Source organism: Rhinopithecus roxellana, chromosome 9 (assembly GCF_007565055.1).
Source record: "Rhinopithecus roxellana isolate Shanxi Qingling chromosome 9, ASM756505v1, whole genome shotgun sequence".
NCBI classification, from domain to species: Eukaryota; Metazoa; Chordata; class Mammalia; order Primates; family Cercopithecidae; genus Rhinopithecus; species Rhinopithecus roxellana.
In genome coordinates, this window is record NC_044557.1 from 117,301,807 (window position 1) to 117,322,528 (window position 20,722).

Below are 20,722 nucleotides of genomic sequence, written 5' to 3' on the forward strand. Positions count from 1 at the left end.
CTTGAGTTGATTGTTGGCAATCAACAAAAGTGAGAATTTCTGAGATGAGCTAAATAGGATTAAAAAGCAGAACACTGTCCATATAACAGAATTGCTGCTTCACAACTTTTGCCCAGTTCTCACCTGTTGTCCTACAAAACCTCTCATCTGCTACATTTTAGTGAAAACCTCTGCCAACTGTAACAGACTTTTCTCAGCCCAGCTCTATATACTTAGTATTTGAAACAAGGCTTGTGAAGTGGATGCGTCTACAGGAAAATGCAGTGTTTCTACTGGAGGTAAGTGTCAAGTTTCCTCTTTATGTTGTCAAAGGAATCTGCTCCCATATAATCAGCCTGGCTCTGTTCCCACCACTCCTTCTGTTCTTCTGAGGATACAAAAGGCTGTGCCATAGCTGGGATCTCCCCAACAGGACAGATGTGATATGGCTCCTGAGACATCTTCCATATTTACATATGAGCAGGTGTCTTTGACAAGGCCAAATTGTCGAAGCAGAGGTAAAACGTTGTTGGTAAAGATGTTCCACCACAGGATGAGAAACTCTGGATCACTTTTGACACTTTTTGTTTTGGGATCATAAATATAATTCCATGGTTTGACTCGTACAGGAAATGCACAACTTTGGCACTTACACCAAAAACTTTAAATGCTGGGAGATGGGAGTATATAGAGATGCTGCTTAGGTTATAAATAAATGGCAAGTGTTTTCTGATATCTGTTGTTGCCCAGCTGCTAAAAAATGTGTTCAGGTTGGGTGCGGTGGATCATGCCTGTAATCCCAGCACTTTGGGAGGCCAAGGTGGGTGGATCACTTGAGGTCAGAAGTTCAAGACCAGCCTGGCCAACATGATGAAATCCTGTCTCTACGAAAATGCAAAAATTGGCTGGGCATGGTGGCTCATGCCTGTAATCCCAGTGACAGGGGAGGCCAGCTGGACTTCCCGAGTCGAGTGGGGACTTGGGGAACTTTTCTGTCTTACAAGAGGATTGTAAAATTCACCAATCAGTGCTCTATGAAACGCATCAATCAGCACTCTGTAAAATACACCAATTAGCACTCTGTAAAACGCACCAGTCAGCGCTCTGTAAAATGCACCAATCAGCAGGATTCTAAAAGTAGCCAATCACGGGGAGGATTGAAAAAGGGGCACTCTGATAGGACAGAAATGGAACATGGGAGGGGACAATTAGTGAATAAAAGCTGGCCACCCCAGCCAGCAGTGGCAACCCACTCAGGTCCCCTTCCATGCTGCGCAAGCTTGTTCTTTTGCTCTTTACGATAAACCTTGCTACTGCTCACTCTTTGGGTCCGTGCCATCTTTAAGAGTTGTAACACTCACCGCAAAGGTCCATGGCTTCATTCTTAAAGTCAGTGAGACCATGAAGCCAGTGGCAGGAACCAACTCTGGACACATCTTGGGGGCTCGTCCAGGATATTGCCATGCGGTGAGTACCATCGGACCCCTTTCACTTGCTATTCTGTCCTATTTTTTCTTAGAATTCGGGACCTAAACACCAGGCACCTCTTGGCCAGTTAAAAGCGACTAGTGTGGCTGCCAGACTAAAGACATAGGTTTCAGGCTTTCTGGGAAAGGGCTCTCCAACAACCCCCAGCTCTTTGGAGTCAGGATCGTTGCTTTGCCTGGAACCAGCTTCCGCTTTTCCTGCACTTCTGGGCTGAGCCAAGGGTCAGCAGAGAGGAAAGCCATTCAGCTCCAGGGTCCCAACAAAAAGTTGGTTGTCCTTGCAGCCATGAGTGGTGCTCTCAGTTACATCACCCAAGTGAGACTTGCCTATCTATCCTATTTATCCTGACCCTTGCCTCCTGGGTCCTAATGCCTGTCAGTCAAACTTCCTCTCGCCTCTCTTCTTCAAGCCTAGTCCTGCTTCTAAAAACCATTCCCTGGTTTCTCCTATAAGGATGATTTCTAATATAGATTTCAGGACTCTGTTCCCTTCTTTAGGCACCTGGGCTCACCAATCAGAAAGAACCAAAATTCTTCAATGGGAAATAGGCACCCTGGGACACATAATTTTTGACCGGAGCCCCATCGGGCGGACTATCTGGAACACTATCTATCCTTTTAGGATCCCTCCTCAGACTAACAAAGGCTATTCCTGAAGCTAGGATATGGGGAGGCTCAGAAATTATAGACTCCTAAATTGGGGGAATATCCTTCCTCTTCATATGATGAGAAGTGAGAACAAAAGGCGTCACTCTTCCAACCCTGGAGATCCCTTCCCTCCCTCAAGGTATGGCCTTTCACTCCATTTTGAGGCATATCGTCTTTATAGGACAAGGGTATGGTCCCAATACCAACAGGAGAAAATGCTTAGGACTCTAACTAGCAGGTTTTTGAGAATGCGTTGGTAAGGGCCACTAAATCCAACATTTCTCGGTTCTCTTTGTGGTCTAAGAGGAAAGGCAAGGGTACAGGTTTTCAAGAATGCATCAGTAAGGGCCACTAAATCTGACCTTCCTCAGTCCTCTTTGTGGTCTAGGAGGAAAACAATGTTTCCGCTGCTGCTTCAGTGAGCGCAACTATTCCAAACAGCAGGGTCCAGGGACTGTTGTGGGTTCTTGGGCAGGGGAAGAAACAGACCAAAACCATGGGCAGTTTTTTCTTTCTGTTTTAGATGGAAAACACTCAGGCATCAACAAGCTCACCCTTGAAATGCATCCTAAGCCATTGGGATCAATTTGGCCCACAAACCCTGAAAAAGACATGGCTTATTTTATTTATTTATTTATTTATTGCACTACAGCCTGGCCCCAATATTCTCTCTCTGATGGGGAAAAATGGCCACCTGAGGGAAGTGTAAATTACAATACTATCCTGCAGCTTGACCTTTTCTATAAAAGGGAAGGCAAATGGAGTGAAATACCTTATGTCCAAGCTTTCTTTTCATTGAAGGGTAATCCACAACTATGCAAAGCTTGCAATCTACATCCCACAGGAGGCCCTCTCAGCTTACCCCCACATCCTAGCCTCCCTACAGCTCCCCTTCCTATTAATGGTGAGCCTCCTCTAATCTCCCCCACCCAGAAGGAAACAAGCAAAGAAATCTCCAAGGGACCACAACCACCCCCACCCCACCCCGGGCTATCAGTTATGTCCCCTTCAAGCTGTAGGGGAAGGGAAATTTGGCCCAACCCAGGTACATGTCCCCTTCTCCCTCTCTGATTTAAAGCAGATCAAGGTAGACCTGGGAAGTTTTCAAATGATCCTGATAGGTATATAGATGTCCTACAGGGTCTAGACCTTTGACTTCACTTGGAGAGATATCATGCTACTGTTAGGTCAAACCCTGGTCTTTAATGAAAAGAATGCAGCTTTAGCTGCAGCCCGAGAGTTTGGTATCTTAGTCAAGTAAATGATAGAATGACAGCCAAAGAAAGGGACAAATTCCCTACCAGTCAGCAAGCCATCCCCAGTATGGATCCCCACTGGGACCTAGACTCAGATCATGGGGACTGGAGTCATGAACATCTGTTGACCTGTGTTCTAGAAGGATTAAGGAGAATTAGGAAAAAGCCCATGAATTATTCAATGATGTCCACCATAACTCAGAAAAAGGAAGAAAATCCTATTGCCTTCCTCAAGCGGCTATGGGAGGCCTTAAGAAAATATACTCCCCTGTCACCCAACTCCCTCAAGGGTCAATTGATCCTAAAAAATAAGTTTATCATCCAATCAGTCACAGATATCTGGAGAAAGCTACCAAAGCTAGCCCTGGGCCCTGAACAAAATTTGGAGGCATTATTAAACCTGGCAACCTTGGTGTTCTATAATAGGGACCTAGAGGAACAGGCCCAAAAGGAAAAGTGAGATCAGAGAAAGGCTGCAGCCTTAGTCATGGCCCTCAGACAAACAAACCTTGGTGGTTCAGATAGGACAGAAAATGGAGCAGGCCAATCACCTGGTAGAGCTTGTTATCAGTGTGGTTTGCAGGGACCCTTTAAAAAAGATTCTCCGATGAGAAACAAGCCGCCCCCTCACCCATGTCCACTATGTCAAAGCAATCACTGGAAGGCACACTGACCCAGAGGACAAGGGTTCTCTGGGCCAGAAGCCCCCAACCGGATGATCCAACAACAGGACTGAGGGTGCCTGGTGCAAGCACCAGCTCATGTCATCACCCTCACTGAGCCCTGGGTAAGTTTAACCATTGAGGGCCAGGAAATTGACTTCCTCTTGGACAATGATGCGGCCTTCTCAGTGTTAATCTCCTGCCCCAGACAGCTGTCCTCATGGTCCGTTTCCTGAGGAATCCTGGGACAGCCTGTAACCAAGTATTTCTCCCACCTCCTCAGTTGTAACTGGGAGACTTTGCACTTTTCACATGCCTTTCTTGTTATCCCTGAAAGTCCCACACCGTTATTAGGGAGGGAAATAGTAGCCAAAGCTGGAGCTATTATCTACATGAATATGGGGGACAAGTTACCCATTCATTGTACCCTACTGGAGGAGGGAATCAACCCTGAAGTCTGGGCATTGGAAGGACAATTTGGAAGGGTAAAAAATGCCCACCCAGTTCAAATAAGGCTAAAACCCCACCACTTTTCCTTATCAAAGGCAATATCCTTCAGGCCTGAAGCTCATAAAGGATTACAGGATATTGTTAGACTTTTTTTTTTTTTTTTTTTTTTTTTGAGACGGAGTCTCGCTCTGTTGCTCGGGCTGGAGTGCAGTGGCCGGATCTCAGCTCACTGCAAGCTCCAGCTCCCGGGTTTTACGCCATTCTCCTGCCTCAGCCTCCCGAGTAGCTGGGACTACAGGAGCCCGCCACCTCGCCCGGCTAGTTTTTTGTATTTTTTAGTAGAGACGGGGTTTCACAGTGTTAGCCAAGATGGTCTCGATCTCCTGACCTCGTGATCTGCCCATCTCGGCCTCCCAAAGTGCTGGGATTACAGGCTTGAGCCACCGCGCCCGGCCGATATTGTTAGACTTTTAAAAGTTCAAGCCCAGTAGGAAAATGCGGCAGTTCCTGCAACACCCCAATTTTATGAGTACAAAAACCGAATGGTCAGTGGAGACTAGTGCAGGATCTTAGTCTCATCGATGAGGGGGTAATTCCTCTATATCCAGCTGTACCCAACTCGTATACCCTGCTCTCTCAAACACCAGAGGAAGCAGAATGGTTCACTGTTCTGGACCTCAAGGATGCCTTCTTCTGCATTCCCCTGCACTTTGACTTCCAGTTTCTCTTTGCCTTTGAGGATCCCTCAGACCACACATCCCAACTTATGTGGACGGTCTTGCCTCAAGGGTTTAGGGATAGCCCTCGTCTGTTTGATCAGGCACTGGCCCAAGATCTAGGCCGCTTCTCAAGTCCAGACACTCTGGTCTTTCATATGTGAATGATTTACGTTTGGCTACCAGTTCGGAAGCCTCATGCCAGCAGGCTACTCTAGATCTCTTGAACTTTCTAGCTAATCAGGGGTACAAGATGTCTAAATAGAAGGCCCAGATCTCCCTACAAGTCAAATATCTAGGCCTAATCTTAGCCAGAGGAACCAGGGCCCTCAGCAAAGAATGAATTCAGCCTATACTGGCTTATCCTCACCCTAAGACATTAAAACAGTTTCAGGGGTTCCTTGGAATTACTGGCTTTTGCCAACTGTGGATCCCTGGATACAATGAGATGGCCAGGCCACTCTATACTCTAATCAAGGAGACCCAGAGGGCAAATACTCATCTAGGAGAATGGGAACCAGAGGCAGAAACAGCCTTCAAAACCTTAAATCAGGCCCTGTACAAACTCCAGCCTTAAGCCTTCCCACAGGACAAAACTTCTCTTTATACATCACAGAAAGAGTGAGAATAGCTTTTGGAGTCCTTACTCAGACTCGTGGGACAACCCCACAACCAGTGGCATACCTAAGTAAGGAAACTGATGCAATAGCAAAAGGCTAGCCTCACTGTTTATGGGTAGTTGTGGCGGAGGCCATCTTAGTGTCAGAGGCTGTCAAAATAATACAAGGAAAGGATCTCACCATCTGGACTACTCATGATGTAAATGGCATACTGGGTGCCAAAGAAAGTTTATGGCTATCAGACAACCACCTGCTTAGATACAAGGCACTACTCCTTGAGGGACCAGTGCTTCAAATACGCATGTGTGCAACCCTCAACCTGCCACTTTTCTTCCAGAGGATGGGGAACCAGTCGAGCATGACTGCAAACAAATTGTAGGCCAGACGTATGCCGCCCAACATGATCTCTTAGAAGTCCCCTTAGCTAATCCTGACCTTAACCTATATACTGATAGAAGTTCATTTGTGGAGAATAGGATACAAAGGGCAGGTTTTGCCATAGTTAGTGATGTAACAGTACTTGAAAGTAAGCCTCTTCCCCCAGGGACCAGCACCCAGTTAGCAGAACAAGTGGTGCTTACCCGAGCCTTAGAACTGGGAAAGGAAAAAAGAATAAATATGTATACAGATAGCAAGTATGCTTATCTAATCCTACATGCCCATGCTGGAATACGGAAATAAAGGGAGTTCCTAACCTCTGGGGGAACCCCCAATAAATACCACAAGGAAATCATGGAGTTATTGCAGGTAGTGCAAAAACCCAAGGAGGTGGCAGTCTTACAGTGCCAAAGCTATCAAAAAGGTGAAGGAGAAAAGGCAGAAGGAAACTGTCAGGCCAACGCTGAGGCCAAAATTGCTGCCAAGTGGAACCTCCCATTAGAAATACCTATGGAAGGACCCTTGGTATGGAACAACCCTCTCCAAGAGATTAAGCTGCAGTATTCCCTGACCGAAACAGAAGGGGGACTTTCACGGTGGCATAGTTTTCTCCCCTCTGGGTGGTGAACGACAGAAGAGGGAAAGGTGATCATACCCAAAGCCAGCCAGTGGAAAATACTTAAGACCCTCCACCAAACTTTTCATATGGGTATTGAGAATACTCATCAAATGGCCAAATCCCTATTTACAGGGCCAAATCTCCTCCGGACCATCCAGCAAGTAGTCAGAGCATGTGAGGTGTGCCAAAGGAATAATCCCTTGGTACATCATAAGGCTCCTCTGGGGGAACAAAGAATAGGGCAGAGGACTGGCAGTTAGACTTCATCGATAGGCCTAAGTCAAGGGGATTCAATACTTGCTGGTCTGTGTTGATATCTTTACAAATTGGATAGTGATTAAAGTCCAGGAAGTGGTTAAAGTCCTAATTCATGAAATGATTCCTATATTTGGACTTCCCCAAAGCTTATAAAGTGACAGCTTTTAAAGCTTCCCCAAAGCTTATAAAGTGACAGTCCAGCTTTTAAAGCCACAATAACTCAGGGAATTTCCAGGGTGCTAGGGATACAATATCACCTTCACTGCATCTGGAGGCCACGATCCTCAGGGAAGGTTGAGAAGGCAAATGAAACACTCAAGAGGCACTTAAGGAAACTAACACAAGAAATGCATCTCCCACGGCCTACTCTCTTGCCCATGGCCTTATTGAGAATCTGAAATTCTCCTCACAAAATAGGGCACCTACTATCCCATCAGTGTAATTATATCCTACAACTTTAAGGCCCAACTGATCATAGTAACTTCTGAGTCACCCAAACAGCTCCATTCAGATGGCTTGTCCACTTCTCAGGTCCCCCCAAAATCATCACCACCTCCCTGCTTAACAAACAGTCCAGGTTTTGTAATGGTGAACATACTCCCTGCATGACCATTCACCCCTGGAGCCCCTGCAGCAGCGCCCCCACCATTAGTGAATGTCTTCTCATCCCCTCTTTCAATCACTCTCTTGAATGGTTCCTAGTAGATACAAAAAGTTTTTTTTTTTTTTTTCCAATGGGAAAATAGAACACAGGGAGCCAGTCAGTTTGCTCCCAACACCCCTTTCCAGCCACTCACTGGAGCTACCTTGGCAAGTACTCTAAGAGTATGGGAAAATGAAATCAACAAACTCACACACCTTTTTAACATACACAACCAGCCAAGGCATATTCCTCTTATGTGGAACTTCAACCTATATCTGCCTCCCCACCAACTGGACAGGCACCCGCACCTTAGTCTTCCTAAGTCCTGACATTGACATTGCCCCAGGAAATCAGACCCTATTAGTGCCCCTCAAGGCTCAAGTCCATCAGCACAGGGCCATACAACTAATTCCCCTACTTATAGGGTTAGGAATGGCCACTGCTACAGGAACCAGAATAGCCAGTTTATCTACTTCACCACACTCTCAAAGGATTTCTCAGACAGTTTGCAAGAAATAACAAAATCTATCCTTACTCTACAATCCCAAATAGACTCTTTGGCAGCAGTGACTCTCCAAAACCGCCAAGACCTAGACCTCCTCACTGCTGAGAAAGGAGGACTTTGCACCTTCTTAGGGGAAGAGTGTTGTTTTTACACTAACCAGTCAGGGATAGTAGGAGATGCCACCCGGCGTTTACAGGAAAAGGCTTCTGAAATCAGACAATGCTTTTCAAAATCTTATACCAACCTCTGGAGTTGGGCAACATGGCTTCTCCCCTTTCTAGGTCCCGTGACAGCCATCTTGCTACTACTTGCCTTTGGGGCCTTGTATTTTTAACCTCCTTGTCAAATTTGTTTCCTCCAGGATTGAGGCCATCAAGCTACAGATGTTCTTACAAATGGATCCCCAAATGAACTCAACTCACAACTTCTACTGAGGACCCCTGGACTGACCTGCTGGCCCTTTGACTGGCCTAGAGAGTTCTCCTCTGGAGGACACTACAACTGCAGGGTCTCTTCTTCGCCCCTATCCAGCAGGAAGTAGCTAGAGTGGTCATTGCCTAATTCTCAACAGCAGTTAGGGTGTCATGTTTAGAGGGGGGATTGAGAGGTGAGGCCAACTGGACTTCCTGGGTCAAGTGGGGACTTGGGGAACTTTCCTGTCTTACAAGAGGATTGTAAAACGCACCAATCAGTGCTCTGTAAAACGCACCAATCAGCACTCTGTAAAACGCACCAATCAGCAGGATTCTAAAAGTAGTCAATCGTGGGGAGGATTGAAAAAAGGGCACTCTGATAGGACAGAAATGGAACATGGGAGGGGATAATAAGAGAATAAAACTGGCCACCCCAGCCAGCAGTGGCAACCCAGGTCCCCTTCCATGCCGTGGAAGGTTTATTCTTTTGCTCTTCACAATAAACCTTGCTACCCCTCACTCTTTGGGTTCATGCCATCTTTAAGAGCTGTAACACTCACTGCGAAGGTCTGCGGCTTCATTCTTAAAGTTAGCGAGACCACGAACCCACCGGCAGAAACCAACTCCGGACACACCAGTGCTTTGAGAGGCTGACGTGGGTGGATTGTGAGGTCATGAGTTCAAGACCAGCCTGGCCAAGATGGTGAAACCCCGTCTCTACTAAAAATACAAAAATTAGCCAGGAGCAGTGGCAGGCACCTGTAATCCCAGCTACTTGGGAGGCTGAGGCAGGAGAATTGCTTGAACCCGGGGGTGGAGGTTGCAGTAAGCCAAGATCGCGCCACTGTACTCCAGCATGGGCAACAGAGTGAGACTCTGTCTCAAAAAAAAAGAAAAGAAAAGAAAATTCAAAAATTAGCCGGGCATGATGGCAGGTGCCTGTAATCCTAGCTACTTGGGAGGCTGAGGTAGGAGAATCAGTTGAACCTGGGAGGTGGAGGTTGCGGTAGGCCGAGATTGTGCCATTGCACTCCAGCCTGGGCGATAGAGTGAGACTCAGTCTCAAAAAAAAAAAAAAAAAGAAAAGAAAAAACAAAAAAACTGTGTTCAGTAAGCCTTGGTCCCCACCATCAAAACTACCTTGCTCAGAAGCAAGATGAAACTGCAGATTATATATTTAAACTGAAGGCTGATAAATGAAGACTTTGGAATTGAAGCAGTCAGGCCACCTTGGGTCTGGTCCTGCTGACAATTCTCTCTCAAAAAGATCATCAATATTTCCTAGGACCAAAGTATCTGCATCCATAGATATACATTTTGAATACTGTGTAAGCAACCAGCAGTGGAGCTTTGTCAGCATGATAGCCAACTCTGGCCTCTTCTTTAAGGTTAGATGAGCATAATCGTGCCGTCTAAGACATCTACCATGATGACTTCAGCAAAGACGGTCTCTAAAACTTTTCTCATGGAGTCTGAGACTTGCGGGATGGCAAGTACGACCAGCCTCTTGGTGGTCCTGTGCTATTTCAGAGATGAGCCCAGGGCCAGGACACCTTTGGTGTAGGCATCATTTGTGGTCAGTGTCGCAAAGGCCTGATCTTTCATGGTGCTGCCGAGGGTGCAGGCAGCTGGGGCAGCCGCGGGTTGGGAGGGAGCAAGGGCAGGGAGGAGGCACAGCGGGACTGCCATTTAAAACTCATAGGAGCTCATAGGGGTTCAACTGGAAAGTGCCAAAGTTAACTCTAGAACAAAAAGAAAATTTAGAATTTTGATCTTGGAGAAGTCTGCCAAGGATTCAAAAGGTTCAAAACACTTGATGAAAACATGACCACAGGCCATTGTGAAATAATATTCATTTAACCAGAGTGATATAAAAGACTTAAAAAGCAATACAGAAAATAACGTGGATGTAAAATTCTTAACCCTTTCAAAGCTCAAAAAAATCTAATAAAGATAACAGGAAATTATCTTGACAAAATGTAAAATCTTTGTTTTTTAAGGCTTCTCCTTATTGGAAGCTCATTTATCTGAGTTTGCAATAACCTGAAAGTCATACCTGACGAGAAGATACTTGAATTCAGTCAAACACAGGAAACATATGTGTCCAAGTTTATATGTATACACCACATTATACAAAAATGTGGCCAGGCATGGTTGCTCACGCCTGTAATCCCAGCATTTTGGGAGGCTGAGGAAGGTGGATCACTTGAGGTCAGGAGTTCGAGACCAGCCTGACCAACATGGCGAAACCCCATCTTTACTAAAAATACAAAAATTAGCTGGGCATGGTGGCGGGCACCTGTAATCCCAGCTACTCAGGAGGCTGAGGCAGGAGAATTGTTTAAACCTAGGAGGCAGAGGTTGCAGTGAGTCGAGGTCTCGCCATTACACTCCAGCCTGGGTGACAGGGTGAGATTCCATCTCAAAAAAAAAAAAAAAAAAAAAAAAAGAAACAAATAAAAATATAAAGAAGAACTAGTATCTTGAGCAGGGGAATACATGGCTCTTAGTAAAACCATGAGAAATTTCTTGGTTACGTGAAACAATTCAGATACATCAAAAAAAGCCAAGAGGGCTGGGCGCAGCAGCTCATGCCTGTAATCCCAACACTTTGGCAGGCTAACGTGGGTGGATCAAGAGGTCAGGAGTTCGAGACCAGCCTGGCCAACATGGTGAAACCTCATCTCTACTAAAAATACAAAAATGAGCTGGGTGTGGTGGCGGGCACCTGTAATCCCAGCTACTCGGGGGACCAAGGCAGGAGAATCGCTTGAAACCGGAAGGCAGAGGTTGCATGAGCCCAGATCTCACCACTGCACTCCAGCCTGGGTGACAAGAGGGAAACTCCATCTCAAAAAAAAAGAAAAAAGAAAAAAGAAAAAAAGCCAAGAGTGCACAAACCAACTTACAGTGAAGAAAAATATTGCTTTTCTAGGACTTTAAGACGGAACATTTCAGTGTCAGGTTATAACAGCAGAGTTAGAACTGGAGAAAAAAGTTACGGGAGCTGACTAAAGAGTTAAAAGAGAGTTATTACCCAAGTCGAGCAAAATTATGTAACTTCTGAAGGGGAGAAAGAAGAGCTGATGTAATGATGCATGATCTGCAAATCATGTAGCAGGATACCACAAACTTTGAACTTCCGAGATAAGAGTTTGAGAAACTCCAAGAGGAAAACTCTACCCCAAGAAATGAAATCATTATTTCATTATTATTATTATTTTGAGACAGAGTCTCACCCTGTCGCCCAGGCTGGAGTGCAGTGGTGCGATCTCGGCTCACTGCAAGCTCCGCCTCCTGGGTTCACGCCCTTCTCCCACCTCAGCCTCCAGAGTAGCTGGGACTACAGGCACCCGCCACCACGCCCGGCTAATTTTTGTATTTTTAGTAGAGACAGGGTTTCACCACATTGGCCAGGCTGTTCTCGAACTCCTGACCTCATGATCCACCCGCCTCTGCCTCCTGAAGTGGAAATTATCATTTTAAATGAAAAAGACAGCACTTTAAACCTTGAATTAAGAAAATTAAATGTAAATGTAGAACAGAAAAAAAATGTGCGGAGAATTAAAAATCAAAGACTCTTGCAAATTTTACTAACAGTAGATCAGTATTTCAAGAAAAGCTTATTGTTCTAACGTAGAAGACCATATTTTCAGTTGTATCAGTGTATTTTTTTTTTTTTTTTTTTTTTGAGATGGAGTTTCGCCCTTGTTGCCCAGGCTGGAGTGCAACGGGGCGATGATCTCTGCTCAGGGCAACCTCTGCCTCCCAGGTTCAAGCGATTCTCCTGCCTCAGCCTCCCGAGTAGCTGGGATTACAGGCATGCGCCACCACATCTGGCTAATTTTGTATTTTTATTTATGTATTTATTTATTTTTTAGATGGAATCTTGCTCTGTTGCCGACGCTGCAGTGCAGTGGTGCGATCTCGGCTCACTGCAAGCTCCGCCTCCCAGGCTCACCCCATTCTCCTGCCTCAGCCTCCTGAGTAGCTGGCACTATAGGCTCCCGCCACCACGCCTGGCTAATTTTTTGTATTTTTTCTTTTTTTTTTTTTTTTAGTAGAGACAGGGTTTCACCATGTTAGCCAGGATGGTCTGAATCTCCTGACCTCATGATCCGCTGGCCTCGGCCTCCCAAAGTGCTGGGATTACAGGCATGAGCCACGGCGCCCAGCCCCTAATTTTGTATTTTTAGTAGTGATGGGGTTTCTCCACGTAGGTCAGGCTGGTCTCAAACCTCAGGTGATCTACCTGCCTCGCCCTCCCAAAGTGCTGGGATTACAGGCGTGAGCCACCACGCCTGGCCCAGTGTATTTTTAATATTAAAGTTCAATCTTTAAAAGACACAAATAATTCCCTTCTTACTGTAGTGAACTTGATTATACACAAAATGTCTTTCATAAATCCATTATTTGTGATCTTTTACAATCTGCACAGACCTTAAATGACATGCTTAGAATTTCTGCGTTTTCCAATACTTCCTCTTTTTTTTTTTTTTTTTTTTTTTTTTGGCAGAGTCTCGCTCTGTTGCCCAGGCTGGAGTGCAGTGGCATGATCTCGGCTCACTGCAAGCTCCACCTCCCGGGTTCACGCCATTCTCCTGCCTCAGTCTCCCGAGAAACTGGGACTACAGGCACCTGCTACCACGCCCAGCTAATTTTTTTGTGTTTTCAGTAGAGACGGGGTTTCACCCTCTTAGCCAGGATGGTCTGGACCTCCTGGCCTGGTGATCCACCCGCCTCGGCCTCCTAAAGTGCTGGGATTACAGGCGTGAGTCACCGCACCCTGCCCCAATACTTCATCTTTTCTAAATAACTAGTCATTTTACTTTAGGACAAAAACTGACCACGTAAGATTCTCTCTCATACAAAATTATCCTCTTCTTTTTAACCTTCCTTGCCCAAAATACTTTTTCCTACCTATAACTTTCTTTACATTTCCCTCCTACTTAACTGGTTTCTTTCTATCTTGTTTCTATACCTTTCCTAAGCCCATAGTTTGAAACAACTTTTAAATAAACTCTGATTTGAAAAGAGAATTAGTTTTCTCAATAAAGAACACAGTTTTGGCTGGGTCCGGTGGCTCATGCCTGTAATCTCAGCACTTTAGGAGGCCAAGGCGGGTGGATCATTTGAGGTCAGGAGTTCGAGACCAGCCTGGCCAACAGAGCAAAACCCTGTCTGCACAAAAAAATACAAAAATTAGCTGGGCATGGTGGCAGGTGCCTGTAATCCCAGCTACTTGGGAGGCTGAGGCAGGAGAAGCGCCTGGACCTGGGAGGCAGAAGTTGCAGTGAGCTGTGATCATACAACTCTACTCTAGTCTGGGCGACAAAGCAAGACTTCATCTCAAGAAAAAACAACAACAACAACAAAACAGTTTTTAATGGCTTTCTTGTAAGTTTTATAATTAAAAACACATCTGGCCAGGTGCAGTGGCTCACGTCTGTAATCCCAACACTTTAGGAGGCTGAGCCAGGTGGATCGCTAGAGGTCAGGAGTTCAAGACCAGCCTGGCCAATGTGATGAAACGCTATGTCTACTAAAAATACAAAATTAGCCAGGCACGGTGGCAGGCGCCTGTAGTCCCAGCTATTCAGGAAGCTGAGCGAGGAGAATCATTTGAACCTGAGTGGTGGAGGCTGCAGTGAGCCAAGATCGTGCCACTGGACTCCAGCCTTGGTGACAGAAAGAGACTCTGACTCAAAAAAATATATAATTTTGTTGGTACACTTTATATACAGAATTTTATATATATATTTAAAATATATTTATATATAAATATAAATTATTTATATATATATTTATTTTATAAATAAAATATATAAATATATATTTAAAATATATATAATTCTGTATATATAATACACACAGACACACACAAACATATATATACATATATGAATTTTTAATTCTTAGTAACCTCAGTTTCTAGCAATAATTTCTTTTTTTTTGAGACGGAGTCTCACTCTGTCACCCAGGCTAGAGTGCAGTGGCATGATCTCAGCTCACTGCAACTTCTGCCTCCTGGGTTCAAGCAATTGTCCTACTTCAGCCTCCTGAGTAGCTGAGATTACAGGTGCCTGCCACCACACCAGCTATGTTTTTTTTTTTTTTCTAGCAAGAGATTTTGAATTGTCACATATCAGCATTTCACAGATGAGAACCATTTCATAATTTTTATTTTTATTTATTTCTTTATTTTTTTGAGACAGAGTTTTACTCTTGCCACCCAGGCTGAAGTGCAGTGGCGTGAGCTTGGCTCACTGCAGCCTCTGCCTCCCAAGTTCAAACGATTCTCCTGCCTCAACCTCCCAAATAGCTGGGATTACAGGCATGTGCCACCATGCCTGGCTAATTTTTGTATTTTTAGTAGAGACAGGGTGTCACTGTGTTGGCCAGGCTGATCTTGAACTCCTGACCTCAGGTGATCTGCCCACCTCAGCCTCCCAAAGTGCTGGGATTATGCCTGGCCCCATTTCATAATTTTTAGAAACACGTTTCCCAACTGGGCATAATGGCTCATTCCTATAAACCCAGCACTGTGGGAGGACAAGGTGGGAGGATTGCTTAAAGCCAGGAGTTTAAGACCAGGCTGGATTACAAAGTGAGACCCCATCTTTACAAAAAATTAAAAAATTAGCCAGGCATGGTGGCACATTCCTTAGTCCCAGCTACTCAGGAGGGTAAGTAGGAGGACTGCTTGAGCTCCCAAACTTGGAAATGATCTTTATGAAAGGAAAGGATATTTATGAGTACCTATTACTTAATTTAACATAACATTAAGATTTCAAGTTACATGGAAATTTTATTTATTAACATTTACATTTACCTAATTAATCTATTTGTAATTGTTGTAACAATTATACCTAGATTAGTTATGAAAACTGATATATTAGATAAAACTAGTCATCATTTCAAGTTGTTTCCCTGTTAACCATTTTATATAGAATGTGACTATCAGGTGTTCACCTAAGAACCTTAAATTTAAATATATAGGTATTTTGCCTACAACTCAGAAGATACAGTTCTTTTCTTTTCTTTCTTTTTTTTTTTTTTTTGAGATGGAGTTTTGTGCTTATTGCCCATGCTGGTGTGCAATGGCATGATCTCGCCTCACTGCAACATTTGCCTCCTGGGTTCAAGTGATTCTCCTGCCTCAGCCTCCTGAGTAGCTGGGATTACTGGAATGCGTCACCATGGCTGGCTAATTTTGTATTTTTAGTAGAGACGGGGTTTCTCCATGTTGGTCAGGCTGGTCTCGAACTCCCAGCCTCAGGTGATCCACCCGCCTCGGCCTCCCAAAGTGCTGGGATTACAGGCGTGAGCCACTATGCCTGGCCTGATACGGTTTTCATTATACCAACAATATTGAACAAGACTATTCTGTTTTTAGGTTGAATTTATAGTTTGATAACCTTTGTGACAAACCCTTACACTTAAAACATCTAGTGGGCACAAATATAAGACTGTCTGACTAGTAAATCCAGGCAAAAATGTATACTGAAAATTCTGAAGAGATTTTTATTTTTATTTTACTACCAAATTTAAAATCAGCTTCTTTGTCAAAATTTACTTAAGTCACATTACTAAAAGGCATTGAGTTAATTATTATACATGTTACATGAATGATCATTTATCTAGGCCAATCTGAATAGAATTTCTTAAGGGAACTTTGGTTGATAATGCCATATTTTACCATGTAAACACAATATATAACATAATACATATGCATGTACATAAACATAACCTAAACACATATACACACACAAGGCTCTTACAGCTTTCATTTTAGAATTTTAGTCATAAGATAGTAAAACAAACACATGACTTTAAAAAAGACAGTTGGATCCAAATTACCTTTTGACAAAATGGGACTTATTCACATGGCAAAGTTTTTATTTGACCTGAAAGGTAATCTAATGAGAGCTGTGAACCAAAATTTTGGGCAAAACAGTTCCCATAGAAGTTTCAATTAAAAACAAACACTTTTTATTCTTTTTACAGTTTCAAATGAGTTTAGGCTTAAATATTTAAATGTTTACATTTTAGTTGAAACTGGCTGAATTGTGTAAGAAAAACAGAATCTCCAGCGGCCTTGAATTTGTACAAATCTGTCTTTTGTTTACTGGTCTGGCTTGCTTGACTAGTCAATGCAGACAGGGAAACATTTTAGCAGTTTTTTTCCATTGGCTTTTGCTTGTTTTAGCCTCTATGTGGCAGACAAAACAATGTTTATGCTGGGCAGAGATTTATTATTACTACTCTGAACTCAAGATTTCAACCTGTTTAATCTAAGATCCTAACTTTTATAAACATTTATCTGTCTCTCTCTTTTTTTTTTTTTTTAGGATAGCAATCCTTCAATTAACTGTTCTATTACCCTAAGCAATTGTTAGGCAAACCTACTTTTACATTTTCAGACGGTCTTCTGGTTGTTGGTTGTCATGGAGTTGTTGTAATTTATAAAGTCATTAATTTAGAAGCCCTTTAAGGCTTTTAAGCCAGGCATGGTGGCTCATGTCTGTAATTCCAACACTTTGGGAAGCCAAGGTGAATGGCTTGCTTGAGCCTTGGAGTTCAAGACCAGCCTGGGCAACATGGGGGAGATGCCACTCCACCAAACCAAACAAAAACCAAAAAACAGAAATTAGCTGGGTGTGGTAGCACATACCTGTAGGCCTGGCTACTTGAGAGGCTGAAGTGAGAGGAGAGGATTGCTGAAGCCTGGGAGGTCAAGGCTGTAGTGAGGCATGATCATGCCACTGCACTCCAGCCTGAGTGACAGAGTGAGACTACGTCTCCCCCAAAACAAAAATTTTAAAAAAGTGGCGGGGCACAATGGCTCACTCCTGTAATCTCAGCACTTTGGGAGGCCAAGGCAGGCGGGTCTCTCGAGGTCAGGAGTACAATATCAGCCTGGGCAACATGGTGAAACCCTGTCTCTACTAAACATACAAAAATTAGCCAGGCATGGTGGTGCATGCCTGTAATTCCAGCTATGTGGGAGGCTGAGGCAGGAGAATCACTTGAATCCGGGAGGCAGAGGTTGCACTGAGCCGAGATTGTGCCACTGCACTCCAGCCTGGGAGATTGAGCAATACGCCATCAAAAAAAAAAAAAAAAAAAAAAAATCTTGGCTAGAATGCCATAAGCAGTGAGTTTCACCTCAATACCTGAGGGAGAGTCAGCTCCTTCAAAGTAGGCAGAAAAAATATAAAGAAATAAAGAGAGAACTTCAAAGGCCTGACATGTTAACTCTATAGTTGCAGAGCTTTCTTTAGAGCTTTCATATAATGATCATATGAGCTCTGAATTTTCACTGATGTAATTTACCCATCAGTTTTGGTTTTTTGTTTTTGTTTTTGTTTTTTTTTTGTTTTTGAGACAGAGTCTTGCTCTGTCGCCCAGGCTGGAGTGCAATGGTGCCATCTCGGCACGCTGCAACCTCCGCCTCCTGGGTTCAAGTGATTCTCTTGCCTCAGCCTCCTCAGTAGCTGGGATTATAGGCGCATGCCACCATGCCTGGCTAATTTCTGTATTTTTTTTTTTTTTTTAAAGTAGAGACGGGGGCTTCACCATGTTGGTCAGGCTGGTCTCGAACTCCTGACCTTGTGATCCACCCGCCTCGGCCTCCTAAAGTGCTGGGCTTACTGTGCCCGGCCTACCCATCAGTTTTAAAATGTGCATGAGAATGAGCTGTAATATAGCAAGCTGGAGTCTCAGAAAACCTAGCATGCCTTAATGTTTGAAAATCCCATCCTATTTCTTGTAAGTTCGCAAGAGCAAAGAAAATCCTATAAATCCTTTTAGAGAATGTCAGAAGTTTGGACCAATGTTTTAGATGGTGGCAATCATCCTAGTTGTTTTTAATTAGCCATACTGCACCCACCATTGAGAATGTTTGTTTTTACTCTTGGGAGATTATTAGAAACAAGGAAGGAAAAAGAGCCAAATGATTTAGAGGCACACATATACCAAAATGAAATCAAAATCAGAGTCCTCACAAAAATGTTAACCCAGGCATGCAGATCAAAATATTAAATCAGATGTGCAGGTAGAAACAAAAATAAATTTACCAGAAATGACATATGTCAGAGACAGAATGTAAATTCTGTAAACAGAGTATTCGGATAAGAACTTTTGTCTGTTTTTGTTTGTTTGTTTGTTTGTTTTTGAGAGAGAGTCTAACTCTGTCACCCAGGCTAAAGTACAATGGTGCATCTCGGCTTACTGCAATCTCTGCCTCCTGGGTTTAAGCGATTCTCCTGCATCGGCCTCCTGTGTAGCTGGGATTAGAGGCATGCACCATCACACCTGGCTAATTTTTGTGTTTTCAGTAGAAATGGGGTTTCACCATGTTGGCCAGGCTGGTCTCGAACTCCTGACCTCAAGTGATCCACCTGCCTCGCCTCCCAAAGTACTGGGATTACAGGCGTGAGCCACAGTGCCCCACCAACTTTTGTCTTTATACCAGAATGGATTTGCCAGAAAACACAAAAAGTCTTTAATCATACCAGGAGAAATATTAAGGCTGCATTATATCCGAAACAAATCCAGAATGAAGTCAAAGTGCTTTTACTAAAAAAGGAAGGTTTGGCCTGGGAGAAGATTCACCAGGGCAGAAAAGGTGAGCTATGGAAGCAGAGAGCTCAAAGAGCTCAAGTGAGTACTACACACTGATTCCAAGAATTGCTGATTCCTTCTTCTTTTTCTTTGAGCCAGAGTCTCGGTCTGTCGCCCAGGCTGCAGTGCAGTGGCACAATCTTGGCTCACTGCAACCTTCTCCTCCTGTGTTCAAGTGATTCTCGTGCCTCAGCTTCCCAATAGCTGGGAGGCATGGACCACCATGCCTGGCTAATTTTTGTATTTTTAGTAGAAATGGGGTTTCTCTGTGTTGGCCAGGCTGGTCTCAAACTCAAGTGTTTCGCCCACCTCAGCCTCCTAAAGTGCTGGGATTACAGGCATGAGCTACTGTGCCAGGCCATCCTTTTTTTTTTTTTTGTAAGCTGCAGTCTTTCATTTCATTTTATTTTTTTCTTGTAAATTTTTTGTTTGTTTGTTTGTACAGATTCGCTCTGTTGCCCAGGCTGCTCTCAAACACCTGGGCTGAAGCAATCCTCCCACCTTGGCCCCTCAAAGTGCTGAGATGACAGGTGTGAGACACCACACCAAGTCCTGGTTTTTGTTTGTTTGTTTTGAGACAGAGTTTCACTCTTGTCACTCAGACTGGAGTGCAATGGCGTAGTCTTGGCTCACTGCAACCTCTGCCTCCCGGGTTCAAGTGATTCTCCTGACTCAGCCTCCCGAGTAGCTGGGATTACTGGAATGCGTCACCATGCCTGGCTAATTTTGTATTTTTAGTAGAGACGGGGTTTCTCCATGTTGGTCAGGCTGGTCTCGAACTCCCAACCTCAGGTGATCCACCTGCCTTGGCCTCCCAAAGTTCTAGGATTACAGGCGTGAGCCACCGTGCCCAACCAATTTTTTAAAAAATCTTTTATAGCACATTTGCACTGCACCTTTTCTATGGTTAGATAGATTCAGATACACAGACACCTAGTATTGTATTATAATTGCCTACAGTATTCAGTACAGTAACATGCTATATAGGTTTGTAGCCTGGGAGCAATAGGCTGTACAATATAACCTAGGTATATATATATAGTAGGCGAGACCATCTAGGTTTGTGTAAGTACACTCTATGATATTCACACAACAAATTGCCTAACTATACATATCTCAGAGTGTATCCTTGTCATTAAGTGACAGACGACTTACTGTGACTATATTTAAATAAAGTACTTAGAATGGTAAAAATCATGAATTAAGAGAAAAAGTAGAATGATGGTTTTCAGGGGCCAGGAGGAGTGGGAAATAGAGAGTTATTTTTTAATGGGAATATTGTTTCAGTTTTGCAAGATTTAAAGAGTTCTGGAGATACAGGGTGGTGATGGTTGTACAATATGAATGTACTTAATACCACAGAACTATACAATTAAAAATGGCTAAGATGGTAAATTTTGTGTTATGTGCATTAACTGCATATAAAATATTGAATAAAACTAGTCAAATGATATAATGAAAG

At 43.8% G+C, this 20,722-nt stretch overlaps 1 pseudogene; it reads right to left on the reverse strand.

The window, feature by feature from the left end:
* Window positions 1-250: 250 nt before the first annotated feature.
* Window positions 251-10,239, reverse strand: LOC104664484 (annotated as a pseudogene).
* Window positions 10,240-20,722: the final 10,483 nt, after the last annotated feature.